This window comes from Equus quagga, chromosome 4, assembly GCF_021613505.1.
Source record: "Equus quagga isolate Etosha38 chromosome 4, UCLA_HA_Equagga_1.0, whole genome shotgun sequence".
NCBI lineage: Eukaryota > Metazoa > Chordata > Mammalia > Perissodactyla > Equidae > Equus > Equus quagga.
This window is the reverse complement of record NC_060270.1, coordinates 64,287,272-64,309,905: the sequence shown is the minus strand read 5'-3', so window position 1 is coordinate 64,309,905 and position 22,634 is coordinate 64,287,272. Positions and strand designations below refer to the sequence as shown.

The 22,634-nt window shown below is 39.8% G+C and overlaps 1 pseudogene; it reads left to right on the top strand.

Annotated features, from left to right (window-relative positions):
• The first annotated feature begins 1,132 nt into the window (after positions 1 to 1,132).
• LOC124238673 (archaemetzincin-2-like) lies at positions 1,133 to 11,675 on the top strand (annotated as a pseudogene).
• Positions 11,676 to 22,634: the final 10,959 nt, after the last annotated feature.

Genomic DNA, 22,634 nt, shown 5'->3' with positions numbered 1-22,634 from the left:
GGTTCTTTATCTGGCGGGGTGACTCCACCTTCATTGCTGAAGGTCTCAGGTTATGGATAATGGATCCAGCCCATATATACCGTACAGTGGTAAAGAATGCATATGTATGGATGTCCATTGCTAGTTCTGCCTGAATAGGGCTGTTGTGGTTTTCCACTGACCTTCATCACAGGGCATGATAATACTAAGAGACACCCTAAGGGATCTCCTGTGTTCCAGGCATACTCTTCCTTATCTCCATCATGGAGTAGTAGTCCAATTCCCCCTTGGTAGTCAGGATCTATCACCCCAGTAACTCCCTTCCTTACCCATTGATTCAGAGGCATGAGGAACACCAAGTGGCTGGGTGGCAATCTTAACTTCCAGTTCAATGGAATCATTGTTGTGTCTCCTGGTGGAAGCATTTCTTCCTTTGCAATTAAAGCCTCTAGGCCAGGCAGCACATAAAGTCATAGGAATAGGAAGCAAAAATATTGCTATTGGGTTACTAGGGGGTAATAGTGAGTGGTACTACTCCTGTTTTCACCCCTTGATTCCTGGACCCATGAATCCTGGCTACCGGAGAAAAGCACCATATATTGGACACTGATACAGAGCATACACAGCCTCTTGAAGAAGCTTGCCCCAGCCCTGCAAGGTACTGACACCTAGCTGGCACTAAAAAGGAGTCTTCAAAAGGCCATTCCATGATTTTATCAAGCCAGCTGCTTCAGGATGGCGGAGGACATGGTAAGACCAGTGAATTCCTTGAGCGCGGGCCACTTGCCACAGTTCTCTTGCTGTGCAGTGAGTTCCTTGATCTGTAGCAATGCTGTATGGAACACCATGGTGGTGGATAAGGCATCCTGTAAGTCCACGGATGGTAGTTTTGGCAGAAACATTGTGTGTAGGGAGCGCAAATCCATATCCAGTGTGAGTTTCTATTCCAGTTGGGATGATGGAAGCAGTCTAATGTAATCAACCTGCCACCAGGCAGCTGGCTGATCACCCTGGGGAATGGTGCCATACTGGGGGCTCAGCGTTGATCTCTGCTCCTGCCAGATTGGGCACTCAGCAGTGGCTGCAGCCAGGTTGGCTTGGATTGTGGAAGGCCATGTTGCTGAGTGCATGTAGAACCTCCATCCCTGCCACCATGGCCACTGTGTTCGTGAGCCCGTTGGGTGACAACAGGGGTGGCTGGGGAAAAGGGCTGACCGGTATCCATAGAACGGGTCGTTCTATCCACTTGATTATTAAACTCTGCCACTGCTGAGGTCACCCTTTGATGAGCATTCACACAGGACACTAATATATTCACGTTTTTTGTCTAGAGACGTCTATTCATATACCTCTTCCTCAAATTTCTTTGTCACCAATTTTCCAACCATATTCCTTCCAAGTCCCTGACCATCCATCCAGTCCTTGGCTGCAGCCGTGAATCAGCGTAGAATTGCACATCTGGCCATATCTCCTTCTAAGCAAATGAGCAAGCAGGTGCACCGTCTGAAGCTCTGCCCACTGGGAGGACTTCCCTTCACCACTGTCCTTCAGGGATGGCCCAGACAGGAGCTGTAGTGCTGCAGCTGTCCACTTTCCAGCGGGGCCTGCATGTCATGCAGAACTGTCTGTAAAGCAGGCCTGAGTCTTTTCTCCCTCTGTCATCTGATTGCAGGGAACTCCCCACAAGGCCACAGCTGAGGGCCGGGAGAGAGAAGGCAGTATAGCAGGAGTGGGGACCATGGGCATTTGGCCCATTTCTGCATGTAACTTACTTGGGCCTTCGGGGCCTGCCCAGGCCCAGTTACAAAGATAGCATTTTCATTTGATGATAGAGTGTTGCTGTGCGTGGCTGACTGTATGGTTTGGTGGGTCAGATAACAGTCAGTTCACGATGGGCAGCTCAGGTCGCATGATAAATTGGTGGCTGATAGTCAAAGATTCAGTTTCTACCCAAGGCCTAGTAGAAGGTCAATGGCTGTTTCTCGAAAGGAGAGTAGTTATCCATGGAGGGTGACAGGCCTTGCTCCAAAATCCTGAAGGCCTGGGACGTGATTTGTTATAGAGGCCTGACACAGGCTCTAAACAGCACCCTATCTGCCACCGACACTTCAAGCCTCACTGGATCTGCTGGATCGCATGGCCCAGTGGCAGAGCAGCTGGCACAGAAGCCTGCACCTATTGCAGAGCCTTCTCCTGTTCTGGGCCCCACTGAAAACCAGCAGCTTTCCAGTTCACTTGGTAAACGGGCCAGAGTAACACACTCACATGAGAAGTATGCTGCCTCCAAAATCCAACGCAGCTCACTAGCATTGTGCCGCATTCTTGGCCGCAGGAGGGGCCGGATACAACAATTTATCCTTTACCTTAGAAGGAATATCTTGACATCCTCCACTCCACTGGACCCCGAGGAATTTCACTGAGGTAGAAGGTCCCTGAATTTTAGTTGGATTTATTTCTCATCCTCTGACACACAAACGTCTTACTAATAAGTCTGGAACAGTTGTTACTTCCTGCTCACTAGATCTAATCAGCATAACGTCATCAATATAATGGACCAGGGTGGTACCTTGTGGAAGGGAAAGGTGATCAAGATCGCTGCAAATTAAACTGTAACAGATTGGAGAGTTGATATAACCCTGAAGTAGGACAGGGAAGATGTATTGCTGGCCTTGCCAGCTGAAAGAAACTGCTTTAGTGGTCTTTATTAACAGGTAGAGGGAAAAAGCCATTTGCCAGATTAACAGTTGCATACTAGGTACCAGAGATGTGTTAATTTGCTCAAGCAGTGAAACCACATCTGGCACAGCAGCTTCAACTGGAGTTGCCACTTGGTCAAGCTTATAATAATCCACTGTTACTCTCCAAGATCCACCCGTCTTCTGCACAGGCCAAATAGGAGAGTTGAATGGGGACGTAGTGGGAATCACCATCCCCAACATCCTTCAAGTCCTTGATGGTGGCACCATCTCTGCAATCCTGGCAGGAGTGAGGTATTGCTTTTGGTTTACTATTTTCCTAGGTAGATGCAGTTCTAATGGCTTCCACTTGGTCTTCCCCACCGTAATAGCTCCCACTCCAAAGGTCAGAGGACCAATGTGGAGATTCTTTCAGCTGCTAAGGATGTCTATTCCAATTATGCATTCTAGAACTGGGGAAAAAACCTCAGGATGGGTTTGGGGACTGAGTGGGTCCACTCTGTGAGATGGACCTGAGTTCAAACTCCATTGATTGCTTTACATCCATAAGGCCCTACTCTGATTGGAGGGCCACAATGATGTTTTGGGTCTCCTGGAATCAATGCCTGTTCACAGCTAGTGTCCAGTAGTTCCTGAAAGGTCTGGATATTTTCTTTTCCTCAATGCAGTTATTCAGGTAAAAGGCCATAAGTCCCTTTGGGAAAGGCTAGATGAAAGATTAACAGTATAAATTTTTTGGTAGTGTACTGGGGTCCTTCCTCAAGGGGACCCAGACTCCCCTTCATTCAAGGAGCTCTGGTAAACTGGCTCAAGTCTGGGCATTGATTGAGGAATCACGACTGTGTATTTTTATGATTTGAGTTAGATTTTTGTTCACTTGACCTAGAACTTTTTGTTTTTTGCTGAGGAAGATTCATCCTGAACTAAGGCCTGTTGCCAATCTTCCTCTTTTTTTGTACGTGAGCCATTGTGACAACATGGCCACTGAAGATGAGTGGTGTAGGTCTGCACCCAGGAACCAAACCCGGGCTGCCAAAGTGAAGCATGCCAAACTTGACCACTAAGCCACTGGGGCTGGCCCGACCTAGAACATTTTTGCTTATACAGATCAAGTAAGAATTTAGTAGGCTTCCTATCTATTTCACATCTAGGAACGCGATGACTCGTTAGCCACCTCCATAGGTCTGTGGGAGTCAGACTATTCTGACTGGTGCTTTGACCCTGTCCATTGCAGCAACTATGCCCACCCTGCCTTTGGTGTTGGGAAGCCAGAAAAGCGCTCCTTTGGGCTTGAAATGACAAGCCACCATGAATTCAACAGGAAATCAATTCTGCCAAAAACCCTGTGAGCCCAGAAAAGAACTCAGATGGAATCCCAGCCCTGGCCAACACCATGACTGCAGCCTTGTAAAACCCTGATCAGGTTTGCAGCTATGCTATGCTGGGCCTCTGAAGCGTGGAAACTATGAATAAATATTGTTGTTTTAACCTGTGAAGTTTGTGCTTATTTGTTACAAAACTTGGAAAACTAACTATGAGAATATAGACAGACGCAATGAAAAGAAAAAACATGGATGATTCACACTCTGAATGCAATAATTACAGCAACCTGCTACTCACAAATCTCCTGAGAGTGCTTTAAAAATAATCACACGCTATTACAATGGTAGAAGTTAATTTATAAGTAAGACTTTAAGCACTGGTGTGCTAGTTTGAATGAAAAAATATATACGCTTTCTTGGAAAAGTTTCCATGTCCTTGTCAAAAAAAAAGGTAAACTGTAAATGAATCAAGAATCTTATTTAAAAAATTTTACTAAAGTCAGTCAAACTGACATTCAACTATGAAAGTTGTGGGCACACCATTACTCATATCCTAGAACTTAAGGAGCATTACACCTCTGAGCCCTTCTTGAGGAATCCAGTAGAGAACAAGTTTCAGAGAAGCAAAATGACTAGACAGACACTGACATAAAGACTGGTGGTAAGCATTAAATAGTTATTTCTAGAATCAATTTAAATTAAATTAAATTCCCCTTTTAATTTAGGGTTAAAGGGAGAGTATAGTGTGCTACCTTCTGTCAATATGCTCTGACATTGTAAGGGATAGCACAGCTGTTTAAAAATGAGGGGAGACTCCTCAAGGAGGTGGAGCTTGATGCCCCACCCCATGAATGTGGGCTATACTTACTGACTTGCTTCCAAAAAGTAGCTTATGGAAAGGGAGATAACTTTATAATGGACAAACCTGGCAAATGCTACTAAAATACATTTTTGTTAGTGTACCTGTCTCCTAAAACGTCCTAGAAGCAATTACAAGCCCAAGAGCAATACTCATTCCCCACTGTCTAGATTGTGCTGTTAAAATACCACTTCCCAGGAAATAACACCAGGGATTCTTAGAGAAATGACTGATTCGAGAAGCAGGAAATACATAAAATGTATCTGGAATATCTTGCCATATCAGATACCAAGATCATATCAAAAAGAATGAGGAGCCAACTTGAAGATGCTCCAGTGGGTGCTAACACTACAAAAGAGAGAATCAGACCATCAGTAACTCCTGTTGAAAGAATATAATACCACACATAGTCCCACCAAAATGAAAAGTCAAATATGAGCTGACCAAGACTGACCAACAGTATCACGTTTAACTGCACAATCAGCAAAAATCAGATTGCGGCAATCTACAAGTTAAAGGATTGAGTTCCTTAACAAATAAAGTTTAAGAAAAAAGAACAGAAGGGCCATCTATAGATTAAAAGATTTAAGACAGATCAAAGACAATAGGAAAACAAGCAAGATAAACTGTAGTGTTTAGAGATACACACTTGGTTCTTAAAACCATAGAGAAATACAAAAGTGTGATTACTATAAATTTGAAGATAGAGGAGTCCATTAATGGCAGAATACATTTACTAAGATAAATCACATTCTGGGCCATAAAACACATCTTAACAAATCTAATACAATGGAAATCATACAAAAAATGTTTCCAGACCACAGTGGAATTATACTAGAAATCAATAACAGAAAGATAGCTGGAAAATTATAAAATATTTGGAGATTAAACAACAGAGTTCTAAATAACACACGGGTCAAAGAAGAAGTCTCAAAAGAAATGAAATATTTTGAACCAAATGAAAACGAAAATACAAATTTTCAAAATTTGTGGGATGCAATGAAAACAGTGCTTAGAAGGAAATTTATGGCCCTACATACATACAGTAGAAAAGGAGGAAGAGCTAAGATCAATAATCTAAGTTTCCACTTTAGGAAACTAGAGAAAGAATAGTAATTTAAACCTAAAGCAAGTAGTAATAATTATATAAACCACAGCAGAGAGCTGACCCTGATGGTCTAGTGGTTAAAGTTCGGCGCTCTGCCTGCTTCAGCACCTGAGTTTTCCAGTCATGGAGCCACACCACCCGTCTGTCAGCTGCCATGCCGTGGTGGCAACTCACATAGAAGAACTAGAACAACTTACAACTAGCATATACAATCATGCACTGGGGCTTTTGGGAAGGAAAAAGAATCACGGCAGAAATAAATAAAATTGACAATAGGAAATCAATAGAGAAAATCAATGAAATCAAAAGCTGGTTCTTTAAAAATATTAATCAAATTGATAAAACTCTAGCTAGGCCAACCAAGGAAAAAACAAGAGTCACAAATTACTATGATTAAAAATTATAAGGAGGGGAAATTACCACTGACATTACAGAAATAAAAAGAACCATAAGGGAATATTAGAAAGAACTGAATGCCAACAAATTAGATAACAGACAAAATGGACAAGTTCTTAGAATGACACAAATACCAACACTTACTCAACAAGAAACAAAATCTGAATAGAACTATAATAAGTAAACAAATTGAATTAGCAACCAAAAAACTTCCCACAAAGAAAATTCCAGGACCATATGGCTTCATTGGTGAATTCTAACAAACGTTTAAGGAAGAATTAATACAAATCCTTTACAAACTCTTCCAAAAGTTAGGAGAGCAGGGAAAGCTTCCCAATTCATTCTGAGGCCAGTATTATCCTGATGCCAAAACAGACAAAGATCTCACAGGAAAAAAGAGAGCAATATCTTTCACGAATTTGTTGTTAAGTGCCATTGAGTCGATTCTGACTCCTAGCAACCCTGTGTATAGTGGAGCAAAACTGCCCAGTCTTTCCGTGTCATCCTTTCATCTTCTGGCACTATATCAGACAACGCTCTGCTGCTATTCATAGGGTTTTCAGGGCCAATTTTTTCTGAAGTGGGTGGCCAGGTCCCTCTTCCTAGTCTGCCTAATCTAGAAGCTCCCTTGAAACCTGTATACTATGGTTGACCCTGCTGGTATTTTTAAATACTGTTGGCATAGCTTTCAGCATCACAGCAACATGCAGCTGCCACAGTATCACAACTGACAGGAAGCAACCCTAGGAAGCTTCCTGACAACTTGGGAAGCAACCCTAGGCTACAGCAGTGAGAGTACCAAATCTTAACCACTAGACCACCAGGGCTGGCTATATTTTATAAATATATACTAAAAAACCAAAAAAATATATTAGCAAATCAAATCCATTCATAAATAAAAAGAATTACACATCATGACCAAATGAGACATATCCAAAGGAATGCAAGGTTGGTTTAATATCTGAAAATCAATTAACGTAATACACCATATCAATAAGATAAAGGACAAAAACCACATGATCATGTCAATTCATGTAGAAAAAGCATTTGACAAAAATCCAACACCCCTTGATGATAAAAACACTCAACAAACTAGGAACAGAAGGAAACTTAATCTCATAAAGGGTATCTATGAAAACCCCACATCTAACACAATACTTAATGGTGAAAGACTAAATGGTTTTCCCCTAAAATCAGGAACAAGACAAGGGTGTTCTCTCATCACATTTAGTCAATATTTACTTAAAGTTATAGCTAGGACAATTAGACAAGAAAATGAAATAAAAGGTGTCCCAGATTAGAAAGAAAGAAGGAAAACTATTCCTTTTTACATATGATGTGATCTTGTATATAGAAAATCCTAAGGAATCCACTGAAAAACTATTAGAACTAACAAACAAGTTTAATGAGTTTGTAGAACACAAGATCAATATCCAAAAATCCACTGTAGCAACGTCAGGGAAGATGGTGGAGTAGGAAGCTCCAGGAGCCCACCCCTCCACGGAAGCAACAGTCAAATTGGCAGGAACCGTATGAAGCAAATAACTCGTAACTTGAGTGTAGTAGAAGACTTTAGCATCCAGGAATGAGCTGGATGAAGAGGCTGGTAAATTGTCGTCAACTTTAGCTTTAGTGAGATGGCGGCTACCATTCCCTATCCTCCAGCCACAGAACAAGAAACTATGGGGACAGCAGCCCACATTCCTAATGTGGTTTACAGGAGCCAGAGTGGGCAATAAAAATAAAGACTTTGTCCCCTAAAAGTCAGGGTTGTGGTTTCTGATTGCTGTTTTTGATCAGTGAGACACAGGCATGGAGGTTGACTGCTGTTTCAACCCCCATGGGCTGAAATGCCTCCCAGCCATGAGAGAATTTAAACAGACTATGTATTTTTTTCTCTCTCTTGGGAGCCAGATATTTAAGGAAATCTTTGTTAGATCACTGGCTGACTGTAGAGACAACAGAAAAGACACTTGAGTGAACACATACAACAAAGAAAAAACACTTTGAAAAATAGTATGGAAAAGCCACAAAAGGATGGATCCAGCCACCAACAAACAAAATGCAGCAATCCCTGATGAGTGGGAGAATTAGGTTTCCAGTTACCAAAACATGATGCTCAAAATGTCCACTTCTCAACAAAAAATTACAAAACATACAAAGAAATAGAAAAGTATGGACCATTCACAGGAAATAAAGAGTTTGATGGAAACCATCCCTGGGGAAGCCCAGGTATTGGAATTATTAGTCAAAGACATTACATAAATGATCTTAAATATGTTTAAGGAGCTAAAGGAAACCATGGACAAAGAACTGAAGGAGGGGCTGACACAGTGGTGCAGCGGTTAAGTGCACACGTTCCGCTTCTCAGCGGCCCGGGGTTCGCTGGTTCAGATCCCGGGTGCGGACATGGCACTGCTTGGCAAAAGCCATGCTGTGATAGGGGTCCCATGTATAAAGTAGAGGAAGATGGGCATGGATGTTAGTTCAGGGCCAGTCTTCCTCAGCAAAAAGAGGAGGATTGGCAGTAGTTAGCTCAGGGCTAATCTTCCTCAAAAAAAGAAAAAGAACTAAAGGAAATCAGTAGAGATAGAGCAGAGGGTTTGTATAATATTAGAACTAAGTTGATATTATTCAAAGCATATTGTCATAAGTTTAGGATGTTAATTGTAATTCCCAAGATAATGCCTAAGAAAATAACTTAAAAAATATACAGAAAAAGAAAGAAGGGAATCAAAATAGTACACTACAAAACCAAATGACTACAAAAAGAGGGCAGTAATGGAGGAACTGAGGAACAAAAACACAGAAGACACACAAAAAACAAATAGCTAAATGACAGAAGTAAATCTTTATCAGTAATCACATTAAATGTAAGTAGATTAAACTCTTCTATTAAAAGAGAAAGATTAGCAGATTGGATTTTCAAAAACCCAGAACCCATCTATATGCTGTCTACAACACACTAACTTTAGATGTAAAGAAAAAAAAAGGTTGAAAGTAAAAGGGTGGAAAAAGATATTCCATGCAAATAGCAAGCAAAAGAGAGCTGAAGTGGCTATATTATTATCAGAAATAGACTTTAAATGAAGAAAGATTAGAAGAGACAAAGAAAGACATTTCCTATTGATAAAGCTTTCAATACAGAAAGAAGATATAACAATTATAAACATATTCATACCTAAGGAGCCCCAAAATATATGAAGCAAAAATTGACAGAATTGAAAGGAGAAATAGACAGTTCCACAATAATGGCTGGAGACTTCCATACTCCCCTTTCAATGAGGTATATAAGAGGCAGACAGCAGACAGGTAGGGAAGAGGTAACTGAGCAATGCTATAAACTGATTAGACCTAACAGACATAGAGAACACTCGGAACAGGAGAAAATACATTCTTCTCAAATACATATGGACCATTCTCCAGCATAGGCCATGTGTTAGGCCACAAAACAAGTCTCAGAAAATTTAAATAGATTGAAATTATACATAGTATCTTTTCCAATCACAGTAGAATAAAACATGGGAATGAAAACGGAAAGAAAACTGGAAAATTTACAAACACGTGGAAATTAAAAAACACTCTTAACCAACCAATGGGTCAAAGAAGAAATAAGGGAAATTAGAAAAGACCTTGAAACAAATGAAAAGAAAAACACAGCAGAGCAAAACTTGCGGCTGCAGTGAAAGCAGCGCTCACAGGGAAATTTACAGCTGTAAATGTGTATGTTGAGAAAAGAAGGAATACCTCAAATCAGTAATCTAATTCTACTTCTTAAGGAATTGAAAAAAAGAACTAAATTCAAAGCTAGCAAAATGAAATAATAATAGAGCAGAGATAGAAGAGAGAGAAAGAGAAAATCAACAAAGTTCAATGTTGGTTCTTTGAAAGATTCAACAAAATCGATAAGCCTTTCTCTAGATTGAGAATAAAAGAAGAGTCAAATCAGAAACAAACGTACAGACATTCCTACCAATTTTATAGAGATGAAAAGGATTATGAAATAATACTATTAACAGTTGTACACCAAGAAATTAGATAATCTAAGCTAGAGGAACTGAACAAATTCCTAGAAACATGTTCTACCAAAACTTACTCAAGAAGAAATGGAGGTTTGCAGAGGCCACCATGCGAGGCTAGTGGGCAGCATCGAGGCCTGTGGGGGGGGGCAAAGAGACCCCACACAATTCTATGGTCAGGCCTACACATTCCTGTCCTTGAAGGTAAAATCTTCAATTGACTGTTCCTCTGTAAAGATCTTCCTCTCAAAAAACCCAGTGCTTGTGTAACTGCATGAGAACTTGTGGGCTGGGGAACAGCATTTCATGAATGAATCTGTCCAACCAGACAATGATCTCTTTGGACTCATGACCTTGCATTTGCAATCAGATTGTGTCACCTCCTAGCACAGGGCTCTGAAGACTTTAAATAGTTTTTCAATGATACTTACAGAAAGACAACCCCCAGGGAAACGGTCCATCGGTATATACTGGATCTCTAGGGAACACTAGAATTACCAGTGAAGAATATATTGAATGGCACCAGGTTAATTATGCAGCATTTTTCTATGGCTTGACACTAAAACTCCTAGAACCACATCGTGGTTTGGCAATGAAGTGTTCCTTTAGAGTCAACGACAACACACAAAACCTACAAATTCATGCAGGGCACATCTTGACGTTTTCAAAAAGGAAGAAACATGAAGATGCATTCTGTGTTGTGGGGATAACAATGACTGATCTTTACTCAAGAGGCTCCTGGGATTCTTCCTCCAGACAGGCCTCGTTGACAGATGGTGTGCAAATATCAGCTTTGCCACAGACAGCAGTAATTTTTATAGCTCATGATATGCAGACAAAGTGAAGGTGCTCCAGAAAACATCTTCAATTGACTATTCAACTTTTGATAAATATTATAATCCTGCAATGACTAGTATTTTGCTGCTTCAATCCTGTAGGATTTTAACCTATGAGATTGAACACATACTTGGACTGCAACATTGTCAGGGGCCTACATGCCTAATGCAAGGCTCCAGCCACTTGGAAGAGGTTAAACATCACCCTCTGAACCTTCGGCCTATCCATTTATGCAAGTTGCACTGTGCTAGTGGCTTCAACATATTGCACAAAGATAGAAACTGCTGGTGAGGTGGAGTGACAACGAATCTGCTGACATACCTGGACTCACTCTGAAACAGTCCTGAGGACAACATGAATTTGACGAAACTTGTGGGAAACTTTAAGGAGTGGAAAGAGTTGATAAAAAAAGGCCTCGAAGTCCTGCAAAAACAAGGACTTTCAAATAGGAGTAATTAAAATAAAACACTTGCACATAATAGAAAATCTGAATAGACTTATGCTATAGACTAGATGTTTGTGTCCCCCAAAAATTCATATGTTGAAATCCTACCCCTGACATGATGGTATTAGGAGATGGGGCCTTTGGGAGGTAACTAGGTAATTAGATAGTTAGTGTCCTTATAAGAAGAGACATGAGAGAGCTTGCTTCCTCTCTCTGCTCTCCCCCTTGTGAGGATACAAGAAGATGGGCATCTGAAAACCAGCAACAGTGGTCTCCCCAGACATCAGACAGGCAGCAGCTTAATCAGCTCAGCCTCCAGAACCATGAGAAATAAGTGTTTGCTGTCTGAGCCACCCAGTCTATGATATTCAGTTATAGCACCCCAAATGAAGATAACCTATAAGTGGTAAGGAGATTGAATTAGTAATGGAAAACCCCCACAACAAAGAAGATCCAGAATCAGATGGCTTCACTACTAAATTCTACCAAACACTTAAAGGAGAATCAATCCCAATTATTTGCAAACTCCTCCAACAAACTGATGAAGAGGGAATACTCCTAACTGACTCATTTTATGAGGCCAGCATTACCCTGATAGCAAAACTACACAAAGGCACTAAAAGAAAAGATACAGACAAAAATGTTTTATGAATATAGATGCAAATACCCAACAAAATACTAGGGAATCAAACTCAGCAGCATATAAAAAGGACCACCCCATAACAAGTGGAATTTACTCCTGGAATGCAAGGATGGTTTGACGTGTTAAATTAATGAATGTAGTAAATCACATTAACAGAAGGAAGAAATAGAATCACACAATCATCTCAAGTGATGCAGAAAAAGCATTTAACAAAACAAGGTAAAAACACCCAATAAACTAGGAATAGTAGGGAAATTCCTCAACATGATAAAAGCCATATATGAAAAACCCACAGCTAACATCATACTCAATGGTGAAAAACCAAATGCTTTTCCTCTAAGATCAGGAACAAGGCAACAGTGTCAGCTTTCACTACTTCTATTCAATATAGTTCTGGAAGTTCAAACCAGAGCAATTGGCAAGAAAAGTAAAAAAACGGCACCCAAGTTGGAAAGGAGGAAGTAAAGTCATCTTAGTATGCAAATGACATGATCTTACACGTAGAAAAACCTAATGATTTCACAAAAAACTGTTGGAGCTAATAAACATATTCAGAGCGAGTGGGCAGAGCAAAATGGCAGGGTGAGCTGACCCGGGACTCTCTCCCCTCCAAACTACAACAAAGGACTGGAAAAAAACTGAATTTCTGCTACTAAACCTAATGCCAGGATGTCAGAGACCTACGGTACCAAAAAGACGGAGGACGGAGACCCTGCATGAGGCCTCGGAGGAGCTGGAACAGGGTAGGAGAGAACTTCGCTCCCTCCCCTAGAGACTGGGATCGCTGCCGCAGGTGCAAGAAGGAGCGGGGGAGGGGCCGCACAACTGGGGATCGTCCAGGAGTCCCACTGTCAGTACAGTGGAAACTGGCTGACGAGGGAAAGCTTCTGTGGGCAGGGACCCCATAAACCCAGGGCCCCGGGACCAGAGAACAGAACTGATCCGAATCCAGATGGACCCCGAGAAAAACAGCCCCTCCCCCCCAGCAAACCACGCTGGGAACCACCATCTTGCCCGAAGGTGGAGAGCTCAGAATGTGCAGCTCTCGACCCCCATCTAGTGGCGGCAGGCTGTAACTGCAACCGAATCCTACCATCATGCGAAAAAACCACTTCTCTACCACCCAGCAATTTATAAAAGCTCCAGACCAGAAGGAAAACAATAACAACACAGAATTAAGTCCTGAGGACTTGGAAATAGGTAAACAAAGTGAAAATGAATTCAGAGCAGCTATAATAAAAAAACTCAATGAGGTAGAGAGAAAGATAGAGAAACAAGCCAACGAGTTCTGGAGTTACTTCACAAAAGAGATTGAAATTATAAAGAAGAATCAAACAGAATTACTAGAGATGAAAAACACAATGGACCAGATAAAACAGAATACGGATTCCCTGAATGCCCGTGTAGACACCATAGAGGAGAAAATTAGCATAATCGAAGATAGATACGCTGAATGGCTCCAGACAGAGGAAAAAAAAGAACAAAGAATTAAAAAAAATGAGGAAAATCTGTGAGAGATAGCGGATTCAATGAGGAGAAAGAATTTAAGGGTCAAAGGAATTCCCGAGAATGTGGAAAAGGAAAATGGAGCAGAAAGTGTGCTTAATGAAATTATAGAAGAGAACTTCCAAAATCTAGGGATTGAGGGAGAAATGTGTGTAGAGGAAGCTTTCAGATCTCCTAGATTTGTCAATGTAAAAAGACCTACTGCAAGGCACATAGTAGTACAAATGGCAAAAATGAAAGACAAAGAAAGAATACTCAGGGCAGCAAGACAGAAGAAAATAACCTACAAAGGAACGCCTATCAGACTTTCAGCAGATTTCTCTACAGAAACCTTACAAGCTAGGAGAGAATGGAGTGACATATTCAAAACTTTAAAAGATAAAAATCGTCAGCCAAGAATACTCTATCCAGCAAGAATATCCTTCAGATATGAGGGAGAAATTAAATATTTTCCAGACAAACAAAAGTTAAGGGAATTTGTAACCCAAAGGCCTCTACTACAAGAAATACTCAAGAAGGCTCTCATACCTGAAAAAAGAAAAAAGGGAGAAAGGGGTCACAAACCACAGAGTAGGGAGACAGATAGATAGAATCAGAATAGGATAGCAAATATTCAACTATAGCATTAGGATAAAGGTAAGGAAACTACCAAAGCAAAGACGATCTTATCACTCTAACTACAAACTCATAACACGAGTTGGAATAAGAAATGAAAACAATTTAGGAGGGGAAGAGCAAAGGGACTAAATCAGTCTAGGCCAAGTAAATAAGAGACCACCAGAGAACAGACTATATTATACATGAGATTCTAAATACAAACTTCAGGGTAGCCACTAAACTAAAAAACAGAACAGAGACACAAAATCTTAGAAACCCAGCATAAGAAATTGCAGTATTCAATGGGTAGGCTAAAGCACACAGGAAAAGAAATGCAGGAAATCCAGATAACAAGCAACAGATTGACAGCATTAAGTCCACATGCATCAATAATCACTCTCAATGTAAACGGATTGAACTCTCCAATAAAAAGACACAGAGTGGCAAAATGGATTAAAGAACAAGATCCAACAATTTGTTGCCTCCAGGAAACACACCTCAGCCCCAAGGACAAACACAGGCTCAGAGTGAAGGGGTGGAGGACCATACTTCAAGCTAATAGCAAGGAAAAAAAGGCAGGTGTTGCAATTCTTATATCAGACAAAGCGGATTTCAAAATAAGTTAGGTAAAGAGAGACACAGAGGGACAATATATAATGATCAAAGGGACACTTCATCAGGAAGAAATAAAGCTTATAAATATCTATGCACCCAACATAGGAGCACCAAGATTCATAAAGCAACTATTAACAGACCTAAAGGAAGATGTTACAAACAACACAATAATAGTAGGGGACCTCAACACCCCACTCACATCAATGGACAGATCATCCAGACAGAAAATCAACAAGGAAATAGTGGAGCTGAATGAAAAACTAAAACAATTGGACTTAACAGACATATATAGAACACTTCATGCAAAAACAGCAGAATACACATTCTTCTCAAGTGCACATGGAACATTCTCAAGGATAGACCATATGTTGGGAAACAAGGCAAACCTCTACAAATTTAAAAAAACTGAAATAATAACAAGCATCTTCTCCGAACATAATGCTATAAGGCTAGAAATTAATTACAAGAAAAAAGCTAAGAAAGGCACAAAGATGTGGAGACTAAACAATACACCACTGAACAACCAATGGATCATTGAGGAAATTAAAGAAGAAATCAAAAAATACCTGGAAACAAATGAAAATGATAACATGCCATACCAACTCATATGGGATACAGCAAAAGCTGTATTAAGAGGAAAATTCATTGCAATACAGGCACATCTTAACAAACAAGAGAAATCCCAAATAAGCAATCTTAAATTACACCTAACTGAACTAGAGAAAGAAGAACAAATAAAGCCCACAGTCAGCAGAAGGAGAGAAATAATAAAAATCAGAGCAGAAATAAATACTATTGAAATGAAAAAGGCGGTAGAAAGGATCAATGAAACAAAGAGCTGGTTCTTTGAGACAATAAAATTGACAAACCCCTAGCCAGACTTACAAAGAAAAAAAGGGAGAAAGCTCAAATAAACAAAATCAGAAATGAGCAAGGAGAAATAGCAACAGACTCTGCAGAAATACAACGGATTATAAGAGAATACTATGAAAAACTACATGCCAACAGAATGGATAACCTAGAGGAAATAGATAAATTCTTGGACTCCTACAATCTCCCAAAGCTCACTCAAGAAGAGGCAGACAATTTGAACAGACCAATCACAAGGAAAGAGATTGAAAGAGCAATCAAAACATCCCAAAGAATAAAACCCCAGGACCAGATGGCTTTCCTGGGGAATTCTACCAAACTTTCAGAGAGGGTTTAATACCTATCCTTTTCAAGCTATTCCAAAAAATTAGGGAGGATGGAACACTTCCTAACACATTCTATGAGGCCAACATCATGCTGATACCAAAGCCTGACAAGCACAGCATGAAAAAGGAGAACTACAGGCCAATATCGCTGATGAACGTAGATGCAAAAATTCTCAACAGAATTTTGGCAACCAGAGTTCAGCAATTCATCAAAGGGATCATACATCATGATCAAATGGGATTCATACCAGGGACACAGGGATGGTTCAACATCCACAAATCAATCAACGTGATACACATCACAACGTGATACACATCAACAAACTGAGGGATAAAAACCACATGATAATCTCAATAGATGCAGAGAAATCATTTGACAAGGTCCAACAGCCATTTATGATTAAAAACTCTGAACAAAATGGGCATAGAAGGAAACTACCTCAACATAATAAAGGCCACATATGACAAACCCATAGCCAACATCATACTCAATGGGCAAAAACTGAGCGCCATGCCCCTGAGAACAGGAACGAGACAAGGATGCCCTCTATCACCACTCTTATTTAACATAGTACTGGAGGTCCTGGCCAGAGCAATCAGGCAAGAAAAAGGAATAAAAGGAATCCAAATAGGGAGGGAAGAAGTGAAACTCTTGCTGTTTGCAAACGACATGATCTTATATATAGAAAACCCCAAAGAATCCATTAGAAAACTCTTAGAAGTAATCAACAACTACAGCAAAGTTGCAGGGTATAAAATCAATTTGCATAAATCAGTAGCATTTCTATACTCCAGTAATGAACCAACAGAAAAAGAACTCAAGAACACAATACCATTCACAATTGCAACAAAAAGAATAAAATACCTTGGGGTAAATTTAACTAAGGAAGTGAAGGACCTATATAATGAAAATTACAAGGCCTTTCTGAGAGAATTGGATGACGACATAAGGAGATGGAAAGACATTCCATGTACATGGATTGGAAGAATAAACATAGTTAAAATGTCCATTCTACCTAAAGCAATCTACAGATTCAACGCTATCCCAAGCAGAATCCCAATGACATTCTTTACAGAATTAGAACAAAGAATCCTAAAATTCATATGGGGCAACAAAAGACCCCGAATTTCTAAAGCAATCCTGAGAAAAAAGAACAAAACGGGAGGCATCAGAATCCCTGACTTCAAAACATACTACAAAGCTACAGTAATCAAAACAGCATGGTACTGGTACAAAAACAGGTGCACAGATCAATGGAACAGAATTGAAAGCCCAGAAATAAAACCACACATCTATGGACAGCTTATCTTTGACAAAGAGGCTGAGGGCATACAATGGAGAAAAGAAAGTCTTTTCAACAAATGGTGCTGGGGCCGGCTCCGTGGCCGAGTGGTTAAGTTCCCATGCTCCACAGCGGTGGCCCAGGGTTCGGATCCTGGGCACGGACATGGCACCGCTCGTCAGGCCACGTTGAGACGGCGTCCCACATCTCACAACTAGAAGGACATGCAACTAAGATATACAACTGTGTACAGGGGGGGTTTGGGGAGATAAAGCAGAAAAAAAAAGATTGGCAACAGTTGTTAGCCCAGGTGCCAATCCTTAAAAAAAAAAAAAAAAGGAAGACTGGCAACAGTTGTTAGCCCAGGTGCCAATCTTGGGGAAAAAAAAAACAAAAAACAAATGGTGCTGGGAAAACTGGAAAGCCACATGTAAAAGAATGAAAATTGACCATTCTTTTTCACCATTCACCAAAATAAACTCAAAATGGATCAAAGACCTAAAGGTGAGACCTGAAACCATAAGGCTTCTAGAAGAAAACGTAGGCAGTACACTCTTTGACATCAGTATTAAAAGGATCTTTTCAGACACCATGTCTTCTCAGAGAGGGAAGCAATAGAAAGAATAAACAAATGGGACTTCATCAGATTAAAGAGCTTCTTCAAGGCAAAGGAAAACAGGATTGAAACAAAAATACAACCCACTAACTGGGAAAAAATATTTGCAAGTCATATATCTGACAAAGGCTTAATATCCATAATATATAAAGAACTCTCACAACTCAACAACAAAAAAATCAAACAACTCGATCAAAAAATGGGCTGGAGACATGAACAGACATTTTTCCAAAGAAGATATATGGATGGCCAATAGGCACATGAAAAGATGCTCATCATCGCTGATCATCAGGGAAATGCAAATCAAAACTACACTAAGATATCACCTTATACCGATTAGAATGACAAAAATATCTAAAACTAATAGTAACAAATGTTGCAGAGCTTGTGGAGAAAAAGGAACCCTCATACACTGCTGGTGGGAATGCAAACTGGTGCAGCCACTATGGAAAACAGTATGGAGATTCCTCAAAAAATTAAACATAGAACTACCATACGATCCAGCCATTCCACTACTGGGTATCTATCCAAAGAGCTTGAAGTCAGCAATTCCAAAAGTCCTGTGCACCCCAATGTTTATTGCAGCACTGTTTACAATAGCCAAGACGTGGAAGCAACCTAAGTGTCCATCAACAGATGAATGGATAAAGAAGATGTGGTATATATACACAGTGGAATACTACTCGGCCGTAAAGATGAAATTCAGCCATTTGCTCAACATGGATGGACCTTGAGGGAATTACACTAAGTGAAGTAAGTTAGAGGGAGAAGTCAAAGACTGCATGCTTTCACTCATAAGTAGAAGATAACAACAACAACAACAAACACATAGATACAGAGATGAGATTGGTGGTTACCAGAAAGAAAGTGCGGAGGGAGGACGGAGAAAGGGTTGCTAGGGCACAGGTGCACAGTGATGGATGGCCATTGGTCTGTGAGTGGTGAACAGGACGTAGTCTACACAGAAAATGAAATATAATCATGTATATTTGAAATTTATATCATGTTATAAACCAGTATTACCTCAATACAAAAATTAAGAAACAAGTCAGTTATAATTTTATACACTTGCAATGAACAAGTCAAAAGCAAATCTAAAAAACAATTCCATTTACAACAGCTTCAGAATGAATAAAATACCTTAGCAATGTAAAATAGTAAAGCCACTATGGAAAATAGTTTGGTGGTTCCTCAGAAAGCTAAACACAGAATCATCATATGATTCAGAAATTCCACTCCTAGATTTATACCCAAAGGAACTGAAACCAGGCACTCGAACAGATGCTTGTATGCCAACGCTCATTACAGCCTTATTTACACAGCCGGAAGGTGGAAACAGTGCAAGTGGCCATCAACAGATACAAGCATACCTCCTTCCACTGCGCCTCGCGGAGACTGCGTGCTTCACAACTCCCTCCACCAGCGAAAAGATTACGACTCTTTGAAGGCTTAGATGATGCTTAGTATTGTTTAGTAATAAAGTATTTTTAAAGTAAGATATGCACATTGTTTTTTAGACATAATTCTATTGCACACTTTAAATAGCCTACGGTATAGTGTAGATATAACTTCTGTATGCACTGGGAAAACAAACAATTCATGTGACTCGCTTTACTGTGATCTTCTCTTTATCTTGGAGGTCTGGAACTGAACCTGCGACATCTCCAAGGTACGCCTGTAAGTGGATGCAATAAAATGTGATATACACATATATCAGAACATTATTCAGACAGAAAAAGGAATGAAGTTCTGACGCATGCTCCAACCTGGATGAAAACCTTCAAAACCTTAAGCGAAATAATCCAGACACAAAAGGACAAATATTGTATGATTCCACTTATACGAGGTACCTAAAATAGGCAAAGCCATAGACACAGAAAATAGTTTAGAGATTACCAGGGGTTGGGGTAGGGGGAATGAGGAGTTATTGCTTAATGGTTACAAAGGGGTAATGGAAATATTTTGGAAACAGACAGTGGTGATGTTTGCATAATACTGTGAATGCAATTAATGCCACGGAATTGTTACTTCAAATGGTTAAAATGGCAAATTTCCTGTTATGTTTTTTTACTACAATTAAAAAATTAATTATATATCAAAAACCATTGAAATGGATGAACTATATGGTATGTGAATCATATTTCAGTCAAACTCTTTCAAAATAAATAAATAATAAATATAATATTTAAAAAATCAATTGTATACACAGTAGCAATGAGGAAACAAAAAATGAAATTACGAAAGCTGTTCCATTTACAATAGTATCAAAATAATAAAAGTTAGAAATGAATTTAGCAAATGAAAAACTTCTACTCTGAATACTATAGAATATTGTTGAAAGAAATTAAATGAGTAGTAAATCAATGGAAAGACAATCCACGTTCATAGATCAGGAGACTTAGTAAAGCGGCGAAATTTCCAATTTAGCTACAGATTCAACACAACACCTACCAAAATCCAGAGGGCTTCTTTGCAGAAACTGACAGGCTGATTCACCTGGAAATTCAAGGGACCCAGAACAACCTTGAAAAAGAGTAACAAAATGCAGAACTCACACTTCGCAGTTTTAAAGCTTACCACAAAGTTTCAGTAAACAAGACGGTGTGGTAGTAGCCTAAGGCTAGACACACAGACCAACGGAACAGAACTGAGGGTCCAGACACAAGCCTTCACATATACAACGAACTTCTCTGCGACAAATGGCCAGGACAATTCACTGGTGAAGGAACCGTCTTTTCAACAAACGATGATGGGACAACTGGCCAGCCACATGCAGAAGAAGAAAGTTGGACACCCTTCTTCACATCAGATGCAAAAATTCACTCAAAATGGATTAAACTCCTAAGTGGGAGTAACAGTACAGACAGGGTACAGGGCCTGTTTGGGGACAAGGAAAATATTCTAAAAGATATAGTGAAAGTCATTGAATTGTACAGTTCAATAGGTGAATTGTATGTTACGTGAATCATATCTCAATACGTCTGTTTAAAAAATGTGATGAAAGGTTATCATTACTGATCCCACAGACACGAAAAATATAAGAAAGGAATACTGTGAACAACTCTATGCCCACGAATTTAATAACTTACATGAAATGGTCCAAATCCTTGAAAGACAGAAACTACCAAAGCTCACACAAGGAGAAAGAGACAATCTGAACAGACCTGTAGCTATTTTAAAAACTGAATCAACAATTAATAATCTTCCACAAAAGAAGCACCAAGTCCAGATGTTTTCACTACTGAATTTGAGCAACCATTTAAGGAAGAAATTATACCAATTCTCTATAATCCCCTCCAGAAAACAGAAGCAGAGAGAACAGTTGCCAGCATCATCCTATGTGGCCAGCATTACCTGAAACCAGACAAAAGCCAGTACAAGAAAGAGAGCACAGAACAGTCTCTCTCATGAACACAGACGCAACTAAATACTGGCAAGTTGAACCTAAGAATGCAAAAAGAACTGTTCACCATTACCAAGGGGGCTTTATTCTGGGTATGCCAGTTTGACTGGCCTCTTCAATAAAAAAACATCAATCGATGTGACCTACGACATCAACACGCCAAAGACGAAAGCTCATACCATCATATGTGATGCAGAAAAGCACACAACAAAAACTACCATCCATTCTATGAGGGAAAACTCTCAGTAAACTAGGAATGGAGGATAGGGTTGGCCCCTTGGCCTAGTGGTTAAGTTTGGCATGCTCTGCTTTGGCGGCCCAGGTTCAGTTTCTGGGCATGGACCTACACCACTCACTGGCAGCCACGTTGTGCTGGTGACCCACATACAAAATAGAGGAAGATGGGCACAGATGTTAGCTCATGGCAAACCTTCTTCAAGCAAAAAGAGGAAGATTGGCAATGGATATTAGCTCAGTGAATCTTCCTCAGCAAAAAAAGAAAAAAGAAAAAAGGAATAGAGAACTTTCTCAACTTGATAAAGAACATCTACATAAAAACCTACAGGTAGCATCATACTTAGGGGTGAGAAACTGAAGACTTTACCCCTAAGATTGGGATCAAGGAAAGGATATCCTTTGTTATCACTCCTATTTAACATCTTACTAGAAGTCTTATCTAGTGCAGTAAAACAGGAAAAGGAAATGAAACCTATACAAATTTGGAAAGAAGAAATAAAACTGTATTGTTTACAGATGGCATTATTAAGTAGAAATTCCCAAAGAATGGACAAAAAAGCTTCTGTGAATATAGGAATATCACAGCATACAATGTTAATGGTATATAAATGTTGACTGCTTTCCCATATACCACCAGCGAACAATTAGAATTTGAAGTAAAAAGCACAGTACTATTTACAATTGCACACAGAAAATGAAATACTTAGGCATAAATCTATTAAAATATGTACAGGATGTATGAGGAAAACTACAAAAGAAATCACAGATCTAAATAAATGGAGAGTCCATGTTCATGGGCTAGAACAGTCAACATTATTAAGACGTCAATTCTTTCCCAACTTGATCTATAGATTCTATGTAATCCTAATCCAAAGTC